This window comes from Larus michahellis, chromosome 2 (genome assembly GCF_964199755.1).
Source record: "Larus michahellis chromosome 2, bLarMic1.1, whole genome shotgun sequence".
In the NCBI taxonomy this organism is placed as follows: domain Eukaryota; kingdom Metazoa; phylum Chordata; class Aves; order Charadriiformes; family Laridae; genus Larus; species Larus michahellis.
Window position 1 is genome coordinate 69,797,815 of NC_133897.1, and position 15,750 is coordinate 69,813,564.

At 39.5% G+C, this 15,750-nt stretch overlaps 1 long non-coding RNA gene across 1 annotated transcript; it reads right to left on the bottom strand.

The window, feature by feature from the left end:
* Positions 1–803: 803 nt before the first annotated feature.
* Positions 804–10,085, bottom strand: LOC141739127 (uncharacterized). Its single transcript, XR_012585589.1, has 3 exons — positions 9,172–10,085; positions 7,339–7,643; positions 804–1,835 (listed from the first exon to the last, which is right to left on the bottom strand). It is a non-coding gene; the product is annotated as an uncharacterized LOC141739127 (long non-coding RNA).
* Positions 10,086–15,750: the final 5,665 nt, after the last annotated feature.

A 15,750-nucleotide genomic window follows, 5' to 3' on the forward strand; every position in this document is an offset into this window, starting at 1 on the left:
TGAATGCTTGTGATGATGGGGCACCCACAACTTCTCTGGGCATTCTGTTCTAGTATCACACCACCCTCATTCTAAGAAATGTCTTCCTTTTAACCAATCTAAATCTACCCTCTTTCAGTTGCTCCTTGTCACTACAGGACAAGACTCTTCCTTTATATACTGAAAAGCCACAATAAGGTCTCCCAGAGCCTTCTTTTCTCCAGGATGAACAACCCCAACTCTCCCCTTCTTCATAGCAGAGGTGTTCCAGCCCTCCAGTCATTTTTGTGGCTCTTCTCCGGACTTGCTCCAACAGGTCCATGTCTTTCTTGTTCTGGGCACACCAGAACTGGACACAGAATTCCAGGTAGCATCTCACAAGAGCAGAGTAGAGGGGGAGAATCATGTCCCTCAACCTGCTGGCCGCGCTTCTTCTTATGCAGCCCAGGACACACACATCTACAGTGTTTGTGGTCAGTGTGACTGACTTTCTGGGCTCCCAGTGTACATTGATGGCTCATGTCCAAATTTTCAACCATCAGTATCCTCAAATCCTTCTCTGCAGGGCTGCCCTCAGGATTGCCCTCAGGACCTGCCCTCTGCACGTCCTGCCCCTGGGATTGCCCTGACCCAGGTGCAGGACCTTACACTTGGCCTTGTTGAACCTCCTGAGGAAGACAGACTTCTCAAGCCTGTCAAGGTCCCTCTGGATGGCATCCCTTCCCTCTAGCAAATGAGAAAATCAAAAGCGTTTTTTCTTGTTTCACAGATGAAAGATGGTTTTGATTGAGTTCTAACCTTAAAACCAAAGAGCAAGACTTCTTTTAGACATATTTGATTGTAGCCAGGGCAAACTATATTTAAACTTAGTCTTCAACATAGTAAGTGTATACTGTGTAAAGAGGCAGCACTCATAAGGTTGTCTTGAAAGCAGAAACTTATTTTATATTAATCCATATCCAAAATCAGTAAGCTAAGACTTTTTTTGTTGGTGGCTTTTTTTTTGGTGAAATACAAAGTATATCACATTTCAATTGAACATATTAAGGCATAAAAAGAATATAATAAACATGCACATCTTTCCTAGAGCTAGTTACAAGCAGGTAGATATTCCCGAAAATATCATAAACTTAGAAACATCTTAAGAAACTATTTTTTACATTTCCCACTTCCTTACAGTTAAAAAAAACCCCAAACATGCAATGCATTTTTTTACGTGCATGAACATGTAGTAGGAAAGCTGACATTTAGCAAAGAAAAGTCTCTTTCATTTGTTTTCAACTTTTCTCTCCTCACAAATACAGAAACATTCTAAATCAAACCAATCAAATGCTTCAGGATTTCCTCCCATGTATTGATTGAAACCAATTCTGGAATCACAATTTTCAGAAAGAAAATTAAATTTTTCAGTGAAATTGCCATTTTAGTAGATAAGAAGCATGTCATTTCGCCATACTCTCTTTAATGAGAAAATATTCCTTGAGCAGGGATCTCCATGAACCCACTATTTTAACAACAGTTCAAGAAATATTTCGCAGTGGAAAAAAAGGACCAAAAAACCAGTAAGTATGACAATGTGCTATGCAAAAGCTTTTGAGAAATGCAATGTTGTACAAAGTATATCAATACACAGTTCAAGATGAAAACATAAGTAGCAACTGAACAAGTAGCATGATGAACACAAGAGGGTTCTTTGTGACAATTTTTGAAAAACAGTATTTTTTTGAATTCCAGAGATAGCCACACGTCAGTCAAGTAACACAGACTTTCAAGTGACATTTAACAGATATCTGATCCAGTAACATCATGGGTAAAAAAAGAGAGACTCTTCCAAACCTTGCCCCTGTGGCCAGCACCTACAAAGCAGAAATACACAAGGATTACATCAAAGGAAACTGGACTCTCTTCTCGTTTTTATTTTCTCTCTACATAAGCTATTTCCCTTTAGAAATTCGCAAATATCTCCCTATTCACAATCAGTTATCAGTGGTTGTAAGTTATCAAGATTTCTCCAGCGAGTCCCCTCAGACGGGTTATTTCTTTCACGGGAAACTCAATTTCGATCACATATTAAACATACCCTTTCCACCCCACTGGACATTTTTAAAGAGCTTCCCTTTTTAACATCATCAAGCCTATGGACTTTGAAATCCTGATGGAATAGAACCCAAAACTCTAAATTACTTCTTTAAGCAGCCACTACAAGGTAAGGTGCTGAAAAAATGGAAACAATGAAGGATTAAGCCAGTTGTACCACACCTCCACAAAGAGAAGGCAACTGTGAAGCTCCCTGCCAGCACCGGCCATCCTTCACCAAAGAGCACAATGCTCAGCACGGCCCATCAGGGCACGTGGTGCCTAATTTGTGTGGTGCCCAATTCGTGCGGTGCCCAATTTGTGCGGTGCTCATCCTCCCTCCAACACGCCACAGCCACCTTTAACACCCTTAATTTCAGGACCATGTCTGTGTAGGCCTGGGCAAGCCAGCGACAGGAAGGGGGGGACCAAGGTGAAATGCCGGGAGAGAGGCTGGCAGGCCCAGGCAGGCCACAGCGGCCCCACGGCCTGCTGGGGGTTGCTAGGCAACTCGGGCCTACCACTGCCCCCGGGGCCTTCCGCGCAGGCTGAGGGATTTCGGGGAGCCGGGGCGGGGAAAGGATTTCTGATCAGCCAGGCACATATATACATTATTGTAAATAAGGTAGTGGGGGAGGGGGGCGAGAACAACTACAGTGTCACTCCGCTTTTTAATTCAGAACATTCAGCGGGTAGTAGGTTTTTTGGTATGGTGGTTTGTTTTTTGGGGTTTTTTTGGTTTTTTTTTTTTAATATAACTGACAAAATCTGGCAACAACGCACAGTGTAAAAAGTGACATTTTGACTCTAAGGGAGGAATTATTTGCAATTTGTTTTGAACAGAAGCTTAGTTCATGTCAGACGTGAACCTCCAGACAATCATTAGTTTAAACTGCCTGCTATGTGTTTAAAAATTTCAGTCAATTTAGAACTGATCTGAATTGCAAATGGGATGGTAATAAGCCATTAGGGAACAACATATCTCTCTTTCACACTTGCAAACCCCCGCTTTAAGGGGTCTCGACTGCACTGAAATATGAAAATACCATTTTAGTCATGCGCGTTGCCAACAAACATGGAAATGTAGGAGGTCCAGATTCGGAAAGTGGCACTCGGAGGAGAAGACCGGAAGCTGCCACAAGAGCAAAGAAACGGGGGTAGCCCCTGCTTTGAACAAGAGGCAGCAGTCAGTTTTCCACAGAATAAATAGTCTGACTTGCTGATGGCACAGTAAAACACGGGCCTGGTATCTGACTAGCGCTTGGTTAATTTGATTTTTGAGGATCTGAGGCGTTTCTCATCCTCTGTGAAACCATTGTTGTGAACGAGCATAGGCTTTGCGTCACCTAAGGTTTTCTGCACAAAGTTACTCTTATTTCCTCAAAATTAGCTGTCTAACAACCTTCTGTATTCAAATGAACAAAAACATACAATTTTTTTTATTAAGCTCAAGACAGGGCTCTGCAATACACAGATCCATTGACTAAGAAGACATCTGCACAACTGAAACAGTGTAAATATCTTTTAGATGACAGCATTAAGCATCTAAGGTCCTATCCCAAGTATCTTTTTCCACTGAAGAACATTACACCTACTGATGTTTTATAGTTGTTTCATAGGTGCAAAGACTTTCCTCTACAGCCCTATAGCCACTCTTGGGTAGCTGTCACTGTTTTTTTACACTGCCTCACAAAATTATATACCTTCTAAAACTCATCTATTTCATGGTTTCTTGATTCTGCAGCTGAGGCTGACTCCTGTGTCCCGCCATACCAGCTGATAAGCAACCTACTCCCTACATTCAAACAGATTCCCATGCAGCTATGATGAAGGGAGAAATGCAGACTTCTGATCTGCATCTGTAAAAGTTGAATGCTGGTACCTTAGTACAAACCAGTGCAGTAGGTGTTTCCACACCATTGGGTACTCTTGCAGCCCTAGAGCTCAACAGTTTCTTAATGGGATTCTAGCACTCCTTCCCCCCTCAAGCTGTATGTCTAAACACAGCTCCTGGAGATTTTGTTTCTAGAGAATCTCTTTCTTGAGGGGTGACTAGCCCAGAGACACCTACAGCAGACCGCAGAGACTTTGCAGAGTCTTGCTGCATGGGAGGTCCAGCTGACCGAGATGCTGCTGTGTTAGCACGTATGCTGGACTGGCTTTCTGCAGAACATGCCTTCACTCTTATGAGAGCATTAAAGTGGATATTCCATTAATTCTTTCATGGCACATCCACTCAATCCCCTCTGCTTTTCAGAGATAACACCTTAAAATTGCTGACAGCAGGTGAATTTTGATATTACACCACATCTCAGCTTTCCTAGAAGGTTCATATCAGCTTCTGTCCAGGGGATTGCTTGCACAGTACTTATATTGAACTGACATGCAGCGGAAAGGAAATGGGCACGGTCAGATAAGTCAAAGTTAGACTGCTGAGCCAGAAACTTTGCATAAGAAGAGGGGAGCTAAGCAAGGAAAATGCAACTCAAGTAAAACTATGGGAGCAGATGAGTAGTACAAGAGCTTGATTAACCAGCTTCCCACCCAGGATTGAAAAAAGTCTCTCGGTCTAAGCCCTGCTGCCTCAAACTGTACCTGCTAGCGCACATCTAAACCAACCTTAACATGGGCTAGTTCTATTGACACAGTCTTCTAAATCTTGGTGTAGATATACAATTATATACATACATGTATAACTTATTCCACTTTGACACTTGAGAGAAATTCTATTGCATGAATATTAAAAACAAAGGGACAGAATATTTTCGATATTCAAAATTTCATCTAAAAAGGCTGTAGCAATATGAATAAGATTCAGACAGGGAAAACCTGAGTTTTGTTTTGGAATACTTCTTCAAGTTTGGGTACACCTAAAACTACTTGAGCATGCAAACTTTGCAGACAATTCTGCACCAGCAAAAGTAAAGAATTCCAAACTCTCTATTTCCTGGGAACACAGCAGACTATTCATCTCCCTCAAAGCCACATGAAGTGAATTAATCCTTTCCAATTATCCTTGCAAGGTATATTTGGGGTAACAATTCCCTACTTTCATATGTACACGTGTGGAGCTTCCACTCATTTTAGGGAGATAAAAGATGTTTCCAGTTTGGATCTTTGAAAAGATTTGACATTCAGTATTTCTCATTATAGTAAAGATTAAGAGCAGTCCTACTGAACTCTAATATTTAAAGACTCACTTCTTTCAGGAGTGATATTACGGTACAGGACAATTAACATATTCCCAGAAGTATATCTTTCAAGCAAAAAAAATTCCTATGATAAGTACAGAATTAAAGATGGTATTATATGTTAACGCAGATGGAAATGGAGTAGTTAAATACTTCCAAATCCAAACTCCAGCTACTTGCAATTTCCCCAGCAATTGCAAAATAATAATAAAAAAAAAGAACATTCAAGCTTTCCTATCATTACCTTGGGTTTAAGCAAGGCAGCACACAGAATAAGTTACTCAGAATCTGGCAAAAAATTGTAAGGGGAAAAAAATCTAGAATTCTTTTGCTCTCTGCTCCTTTTGCAGTGACTTTAGGCAGCTCTGTATTTTTGTGTCCTTAAATGAGGTATTCAATATTCATTCCATCAATTATGCTGGCAAAGAGTGTACATGCCAAAGTGCATGCTCCAAATATATTTTATTTTCCACACAAAAATTGTTTAATTGTCATAAATGGATTCTTGCATGTACAAACTACCCCTTGCACATACACCTGTGTAATCTGATAGTTTAAAGATATGTAGGAAAATTATTGAGATTTACATATCTGCTCCATTTATGTTTGAAAACTGACTTCTGTGTAGAGGGTTCTTATCCTTATTTGACATGTGGAACAGGCCAAAGATCTGCAGTTGTATTTACTGAAAGGAAACCAACACAAACAGCGAAAGGGAAAGATATGAGCAACTTGGGAGATGTGATTTCTTGGACTTTTAAGCATGTGTGTGTGTGATAGTCGTATACTTTTTGTGTCAGATATTTGGCTATCTAAATATTACTTTTCACATGACATAGTCCTGAGAGCATGTAGTATAAATTATCATATATCAGTTATGAAAAGACAGTCATGTGAATGGAATCTGAAAGACAAACAATCATCTTTCAGCTGCAACTGAACCTAATCCAAACACAAAGTAATATTTTGGTTTGGTTAAAGAAGAATGCTACAGGAATCAAACGCCCAGACCTATATTCCTTCCTTGTGTGGATACTCTTATTGACTTCAATGGGATGGCTAATGTAATATGGTTTAAACAATGAAGACTGTATTTTAATCTCCAAAGAATACCAACACAGGTACATGATATTAATGTGTATTAAAAATACAGAAAAGAATATTATTGGCAGTAACACTGACCTGACTTACTTGAAAACAGAAATGAGAAAAGTTTTGGTTTTTCCATCCCCTTTGCCTTGTATCAGCTAACTGGGCCACACGTTTCAGCATAGAGACCAGACCACCATTTGCTAAGTAAAAAATGGCATAATACAGAATAGATGATTCATGAGAGGATGGCCACATATACTCTGTCAGTGCAGAACTGAGTAAAGTGGGAAGCAGAATTCTGCCCTCAGAATAATTAATATTCTATCTCTCAACACACTCTACAGATAGCCCAAAGATTGTCTGGCTCCACTGAAGGTTCACAGCAAAGTCACAAAGAAAGCTAGGATTGGATGCTTTACGTGTATGAGGTTCTGCACTAAGATTGTCCTCCATCTTGATACTTAGACTAGACGATAACATAGGATTACCCTCATTCACCTTGTGCAATCCCTTTGGGCTACTGGCAATGGTATTTACTTGCCATAGAAGAGCAGTCTATAAAATAGACACGAAGTACAGAACTACAGTGCAAAATTACCCATTCTCTCAAGTAAAAGCAAGCAAAGACAGATTTAGGTGACATGCAAATCAAGCCTTGAGAAACACAGTCCTTGAGGGTAGGTCCCTGCAGGGATCTTTTACATTGAAATAAATTTTAGTCAACATACTCAAGGTTCCAGTTGGGAAAAATCAGTCTTGACTCTAAATCTGTCTGTCTGTATCATTGCTAACAGATACTGAAGAGGTTTCCTATCCAGTAGTTCCAGTAGTATCCAAGTAGTTCAGTAAACACGTCTAGAAAGGTCTTTATTTGAAAATACTGATATGCATTCATTTCACTAGAAGAATTTCGTGGCCTTTTCCAAATAGAGGACTTGTAAAGAAAAGCGCTACGCACTGAGATTCATTCAAACTATTCCACAGAGCAGCAAATTCTTACCACAGCACCCTCAGAGGGAAGGCAGAGAAGTTTTGGAGCCAAAGTCCCACCCTTACAGTGTTGCTGATTTTGGAGCACCCAACTGAAGTCCATCTAAGCTGCTTCATGGTGTCCTGTTGCTGAATCCATGCTATGCCTCTTGTGGTATATAGAACGTGCTGTCCTTCCCATAAAGTTGGAGCTGAATGTGGTGTTGCATAGAAGAGGTGATGTATAAACACAGTCTTACGCAAAGCCCCAGATCATATGGTTTCCACGAAAGAAAGATGGAAAAAATCAACGCAGCTGCTTCCCATAACCACCACCTGGATGTAGGAAGGGGGAGATCTGCATGAACAGTGCCTTCTCCATGCATATCTACAGAATTCAGTCCAGGCCTTAATTTCCCATCTTCCAAAACTGGTTTTTATTCAGTCAAAGAATGAGACATGACAGAATGCACGTGGATATGAGATAACATGGACGTTAGGGCTAGTAACAGAGGGAGGTAAAGGGAACAACCCCAAATGTGAAGGTGAGGACATGATGAAAAATGCAGTTCATCTCATGCAAACACAAGCCTAGAAGTCCTGTTATTGTGAAGATAAAAAGTCTTGAAGAACCCTCCCAACAAAGTCATTTCCCTGATGAATCTGTATAAAATGTTCTATCCTCATTGATATAAAATAGAACATAAAGTAAGAAATGGACAAAAATAATCACAAAAGAACAGCCATTAAAGCTGAGCAGGTCAGCTTTTTTTTTTTTTGCCTATGTTCCTGGATCAGAGTGTTATCAAATGACTGCACAGACACCGAATGCAGTCTGAAGCCATAACATCTCGCTGTGTGTCATTGTGGTCACTGCTGCCTCTCTGCCTCGCTCACTTTGCTGAACTGGTGCGTGGGTGGGACTTGCTTTCAGCTGACATTTATTTTCATTCCATTTCATTAATGCACAATGTTAAACTGCCTTATTCTTGCTAAAATGTCCAAGCCTCTATACTCTCCGTCGTGTAGACATAGTTTTTCCCTCAATGCTATGAAAAGATTCTTAAGAAAGATGGTATTGGACACACAAAAAGGGTTTATTTGCGTAAGACCAGGTCTCATGCCTTAAAATATGTTTAAGAAGGCATGTATCTGTTTCACAATGAAGCACCAAATTATACTGCCAAACAACAGAGAGATCAGTGCTAACATGGTAGTATTTACAGTTAATTCTTTTTTTTTCTTCTAACATGTTGTTATTTAAACCAAAAAGAAACAAATATAATCACTATTAACATTCCACTTCGCAGTTGATCTTTCTGCCTCAGAGTAACTTGGTAAAATTTATCTGTTTCATTCTCAAAGAACTTTTACATAGGAAAAAGAGGACTTGTTATTCAGAGACTGACACTTCTCTTCCATTCCTTTCCCTCCCCCTCTGAAAAGGCAAGCTGCAAGACCAAAATGTAAAATCTCTATGGTATAAGACAAGAGTTTTACTTTGTTTCTAATACTGAAAGGTAGTGGAAGCTGGAAGTGTTAGGGGGTTTTTGGTTGTTTATGGGTTTGTTTATTTGGGGTTTTTAAAAATAATTTAGCAAAATACAAACTTTTGCAAATGCTGACAATCCATTTCCCTACAGCCTGAGAGGCCTAAAGCATAGATGAGTTCTTAGAAACTGGCCACTCTGTAGCTGGGCTATGTCTGACAAATAAAATATATCTAGGAAACAGGGAAATATTACTTGAAATATCAAGGAGTCTTTCCAAGACAAGACATCACTGGAGAGGCAAACCATCTGTCTGTGTAGCTATGTGCCTTATAATCCTCTGAAAAATACTATTCCCAGATATTAAGGCTCACCTCATCTTTAATATCCCCATTAGGACAGGATAAGGATTCATCCACAAAGCAGCACTACAAAAGATGATGTATCTTCACAATTCAAGGAGGTAGATGATGTGATTACAAAGCAGCTGCCTCGTGCAGCTGGAGAGGACTGGTGTGAGAAGTACCAAGAAGGATGGACTTCAGCAAGGCAGAGGGCAAGCAGAAAGCCAACAGTAGACCAGATCCTTCCTGTTGAAAAAGATTGAGAAAGATCAGCAGTTCAGAGGTAGTTATGGAGCACGGACTACCAGAAGAAAAGAAGATTGTGGGGAGAGACACGTGTTCTAAGGGTTAACCTTCAACACAGCTGTGCACTTTGCTGGCATATAAGCCTAACGTACTTAATCAGGTGATTTATGCAATGTAGAATACAGAAGCATAAATGTCTATCTTCTGGTACTAAGTCCGTTAACATTAGAATTAGATATATCATCTATACCCAGTATGCATTATTTTACTCATCATTACATATTTCTTCCCTTATCAGATTTTTGTTTAAATGAGCTTCACTGAATACAAAAGACCTGAATAATTTGATATGCAATAAATGTGTCCTTGTAGCCTTATTATTTCCTTAAATAGAGAAAAGAATATGGTTAGATTAGCTCAAATGACAATTCACTGTCTTATATTAGGTTCACTAGGTTACAGAGGGAAACATGCATGCACTCCCAAATGAAAGGGTTCAAAAAAACGACAGAAGGTATAGTTAATTAGTTGACTGGATTATTCAATCCTTGCATAAAGGCATGAGCTCTGTTTTAGAGAAGGAGCAAGCATTGACAGAAGTTAATGCCTTGGAGATTCTTCTTTAAACATTTTAGACTCTTGTCAAAATTATAAGTGCATTCATATGCGATTTTCTGTATTTGGTGTAACAGGGGGTTGATCTTTTTTCACCTGGTATTTCAGCTAGGTTTTCAGCTAGAAAAAGGAACCCAATAAATGGAACAAAACACAAGTGGTGACATGCATCAGGAGCAATTGTGTAGGTGCTGTACAAAACACCTTGCAAAAACATTACTTGTCTCAAAGGCACTTAGAGTATAAGAGTGGGACAAAAATGACGAATGGAAAAAGACAGGCAGATGGAAGAACAAAGCAGCAGTGACACAGTTGGTCAGTGTGATAGGCAGCATTCTCAGCACATCCCTAGTCTGACAGCTGTCAAAATTTTAATAAACTTCACAGCAAAAGAGAGTTTTAAAGAGGCAGCTAAGGAAAATCTCTTACAAAAAAGTGAGGTGAGACAAGCTAAAAATCTAAAATCTGTGAAATGTTTAGCTTTTTTGCTCTGAAACCCTTTACTTCTAAGGGAATAAAAATAAAGAAAATTATTTGTTTTTCTGATGTCTGGATTCCTAGATTCATACCCCAGCATGACACACTTTCTTCTCATTCACTGATGGTCTGTCTGTAGTGTCTTAATGCAATTGAAGAAACCCTTATTTTCACTTCAGATTCCCTCGCCTCTTAGAAAATTGACATGCTGTCCCTCTCAGAAGAAAGCTCCTTTTGCTCTGAACACATGTTTACCATCTCCAGGCACGCCAGACATTTGCAGGGTGTCAGCTGTGAAGGAAACATGAATATGTTCACATGATCAACAGCTGCACTGTGAAAATGCCTGTGGGGATGGGGAAATATTCTAGACCCCTACCCATCAGCTCTACATGTTGTGAAGTGATTAAAAGAATGAGCCTAAGAGTTACCCAGAAACCAAAAGTTTTTTAGGGAAGAAAAAAAAACAGGAACCAATTTTCTATGACATTCAGAAGGGGTGAGATTATATGACTTCAGGACTCTTGTACAACAAATACTCCCAACAGCACCCTTTTTTCAAAATTAATCTAAGCAGCAAAAATCAAAGCTGGACTTTGAAACAGTAGTATTATGACCCATAATGTTGTCTGAAAACCTCAGCAATCTTTCTAGTTATATACAGAACCACACAGTTTTTCTAAAGCTTGTGAACACTTCGTGAGCTATTGCTTCATTTACTAAGCCAGAACTAAATACAACAGACTTTCCAAAATAAGGCTACATCGTTTAGCTCTCCACTTTATATCCAGAACTCATTAGGACAATATTTGCAGTCAAATCATAGTCACTTAAAATGCACTTTGAAACAGTATGTTATTGTTTGCAAAGACCGATTATAAAGAGACTCATGCAAAACAAAGTTTGATTTACAAATGAAGAAACACTGAAATTAGCATTGCTGTTTGTTTCCCTTTAATGTCCACACCCTCCCAACTATTCTGCATGTAAAACTGGATGAAGAACAAACATCTTGGGAAGTCTACTATTGATATAAATCAGTAATACGATGCCCTATAGTATAATAGAAACACTGGGGGATGGAGACAGGAAATAAATTAAGAGAAGCAGAATTATTCATAATGGAAGCTGCTCTTGTCTCCCTAGGATTCAGCATCTTAGATTTATGTTTGCCTCCTCTCACTGGTCTGCCTCATTTCTATTGTTTTGTTTCTGCTATTACCCAGCAGGGTCTTGCAAAAGGGTGTAATTTGCACCCACTTTTAAAAAATATCGTATTAGTGACAGCTCTATTATTTCAAGTAATCCAGGTTGAAGTTCTGCAAATGACTTCTAAGTCAAAAAAAAAAAAAAAGCTTTTATACAACCTTTGGTAAGCATGGATACATTTGGTATTAAAGGGTGTCATTCCCCATTGCACACCCAGGCTGCACAAGAGCAGGATTTGTAGCTGCTACTCCAAGGACGTGTAGGAGGAAAATTGGCTTACCGCATTTGATGATGCTTCTCACTTACAAAAGAGTGGTAGTTTGGCATGTTGCAAGTCGTTGTGCTACAACACACGCACAGACAAACTCTGGCACCTTGTCAGCAATTCCTGACACTATGTCGTGCAGTATTATGCTGACAAGGCACATAGGGGACGGAGTCATTTTCCACAAGTCTCACCAGTAACAAGCAGGTAAGCTGAAGACAGTTGAACATACTGTGATCATACTATATTAATAATAGGAGAGAACTTACCACCATATTCCAGTATTTAAATGGTGACTACAAAGAATACGGAGACTCCTTTTTCATGAGGAGTCACATGGGAAAGATGAGGGGTAACGGGTACAAGTTAATCCCGGGGAGATAACGATTGGACCCAAGAGGAAAAATTTTCCCAATGGGAACAATCAGCTATTGGAATACTCTCCCCAGGGAAGTGGGGGATTCCCCAACATTGGACACTTTTAAAATTCAGCTGGACAGGGTGCTGGGCCCTCTTGTCTAGACTGTGCTTTTGCCGAGAAAGGTTGGACCAGATGATCCTTCAGTTCATCATAGAATTCCAACCTGGTATTCTGTGATTACTAATTAACACCCAACTCCAAAACCTCTCCTGACATTTAAGGGGCCCCTCTTTGAAGGCTAATTTCTGCAATAGATTTTATTGCTTTCCTGCCTGGTTGCTCTCCTCTGTATATATCAGTTGTCTAATATGTAGTTCACCAAGCTGTCATTCTCCTCCACCTGGACCCAAAGACAGTCTTGTACACTGAGTTTCAAAAACTATAAGGAAAACATTCTCAGGCTGGAGCACTGCAGAGATTTTACTTGCTGATGTCATGCAAAATTTCAAATTGTTCCAGTCACTCTGCAATATTACCCTGCCAGCCCCTAAGATGAATGGTAATAGTGAAATGCATAGATACGCTAAGAACTGTGCAAACATTTAATAATTCATGTTTGGATAAATGACCACTGGATTTGTTTATTAAAAAGTATTACAGTTACACAAGGGCTCATCATTATGTTTTTGCTCTCTTCCAGTAAGACATTCCCTTATCAATGAAACACATTAAAAAACAAAGAATTTTCTGGGCTGTAGTCCTTGAGTTTGTTGATGACAGATCCTTTCTTTCCTCTCTGTTCTTGAGACACTGTCCTGCAGATACCCATCTAAGCGTATGTTAAAGGCGAAAACATCACCCAACTTCCATTTGGTATTATCAAATCTGCAGAAACCACTTCCCATTCAAGAATTAACCATTAGACTTGAAAAAGTCAACTAAGTAAGACAAGAATCTGGGACTATCACAAAACGACCCTCCATTTCAGTTTGCCATGAGAAAAATTAGAAATCGCTATGAAAATAGTTATCATAAACAACCACTGGTGTAAATCATAAACAAAGAAGTCTACAGCAGAGAATGGAACTTACTTTTCACTTACATGAGGGCAGAACTGGTCTTTTCATTGTATTGAGTATTATGATTATTTATGCCCTCAACTTTACATAGAGAGCAGTTATCAAAAGGAAGATATTATCTCTGCCCTAAAGAATTTTCAGTCTAAACTGGACACTGGCAACGCAGCTCAAATACGTGTTTGAGTAGGAAAATTTGGGCCTTGAGGGAAGAATGACTGAAGTATTGGTTCACTCTACAGAACTATCTGTTCCATTGTCATGTTTCTAACAATGGCAAGTAGGAGATGTTCAGGAAAAGACCATTAGAGATAGGCAGCTCTCTTATTCTCGGGTCTTCTATAAGCAAGAGATGATGGATCTTGTGGAGTGGATATTGGATGCAACCATCACATTGAACATTATTGCAGGCCTGTTCTGCACAAACGTGAATATTCTTACTTTAAGATGCTTAAACTGTTGTTTTCCAAAAGCGCCAGCTGCAGCGAGTTCCACCACTTGTTGTGTGACAATGATTTCTTTTTGTTTGCTTTAGGTCCTTCCTTGGCTCAAAGGGTCAGAAAAAAGTCTGCTAAAAAAGGGTTTAATTTGTGTTCATAAGAGTTAAAGATTGTGAAGAAGAAAGGAGGACTTGTCTACCTGATAGCAATCAGGAATGGGGAATGCGGTGAAAAAGCAGAATAAATGATTCAAGAGGACAGTCAGGAAGGAATTAGTCTCAATGTCACAAAGAGCGGAAGTTCTCTTATAGGATTCTACTAATACCAGTAAAATCTTTGCTAAAAATACCAACTTACCTTCACTGAGATAAGTATAAGAGCATATTTCATTCTCACATTTTATTACTGACACATAGCTTCAAGAAATAAGTATATTTATTTGACCAAAAAGAAAAAAAAATCACATTCCTTTTAAATTTAGTAACATTGGAGATACTTGGTTTTATCTACAGAAGGTAAGTGTAGACTTTTGAAAGAATTGCTTAGGTGCGTTTCTGACAACAGGCTCTTTTTCTACATTAGCAGTTTCATCATGAAGTCAATCATAGAATGGTTTAGGTTGGAAAGGACCTTAAAGATCATCTAGTTTCAACCCCCCTGCCATGGGCAGGGACACCTCCCACTAGACCAGGCTGCTCAAAGGCCCATCCAGCCTGGCCTTGAACACTTCCAGGGATGGGGCATCCACAGCTTCTCTGGGAAACCTGTTCCAGTGCCTCACCACCCTCACAGTAAAGAATTTCTTCCTAATATCTAACCTAAATCTCCCCTCCTTCAGTTTAAAACTGTTAACCCCTTTAAGAACTGGAAGGCTGCTACAAGGTCTCCCCGGAGCCATCTCTTCTCCAGGCTGAACAACCCCAACTCTCTCAGCCTGTCCTCACAGGAGAAGTGCTCCAGCCCTCTGATCATCTTTGTGGCCCTCCTCCGGACCGGCCCGAAGAGGTCTATGTCCTTCTTGTGCTGAGAATCTGCCTCACAAACTTCTATGAGTGGAATCTTCACCTTTTCTTCCAAAGAAAAAGAAATTTGACTGAAGAATCATCCTTTAATTTCAAGTCAAAATACTGAATTGAAGCAAAACCCTATCCAAAACTCTTCACAGAACTTACTTGCTTTTTAGAAAGTAGCATTACCCTGTACAAGAGAGAAGACAATACAAAGCAGAAGTATATAATGCAATGGCTTCAGACTTTGCAAAGGAAGGGTTTGGGGTGAATGGGTGTTGCTGCTGAGCAAACAGAGATGCCCTGTCAGTCTAATCATTGCTGCTTGTTCTATGTAAGGAGACGGGTAAAGGGAAATCAAATTCCCCAGGTCTAGAGAGAATACTGAATGTAAAGTTTTATACTGGAAGTACAGGGATAAGTTCAGAAAAGAAAATTTAATACCTTTTACAAATCAAGGCAGATTAACTTCAAGTACAACTACAAAAGATTAACCTCAGTCTTTGAGGAAAAAACTGCACAATTTTATGGGATCTGCTGGAAGCACCATTTTCCCCCCCTCATCTTTCCTCCCCCCCACTTTTCTTCAATAAACTCTCCATAAAAGGGGAAGCTGAATCACAGAGTGCCCTTGGAATTTGACCATAAAAATCAAATAATGAATCCTGACATCTTCAGCACTTTAAAATTATTCATTGTATTTTTAACTGATGTTTTGCTTATTTTCATTGTTACAATGCAGTAGCTTTTAATCAGATTCACGTAATTAAATGTTCTCTTTTTGACACAAGTTGTGTATCTATCACAGCCTCATTTAAGCCACATAGTTATATCAAAGTAATCAGGAATAACTGATCAAGTTTCCACGTACTTAGGACCCAGTTTTCAAAATTCCCTCTGCTCTTTATATTGG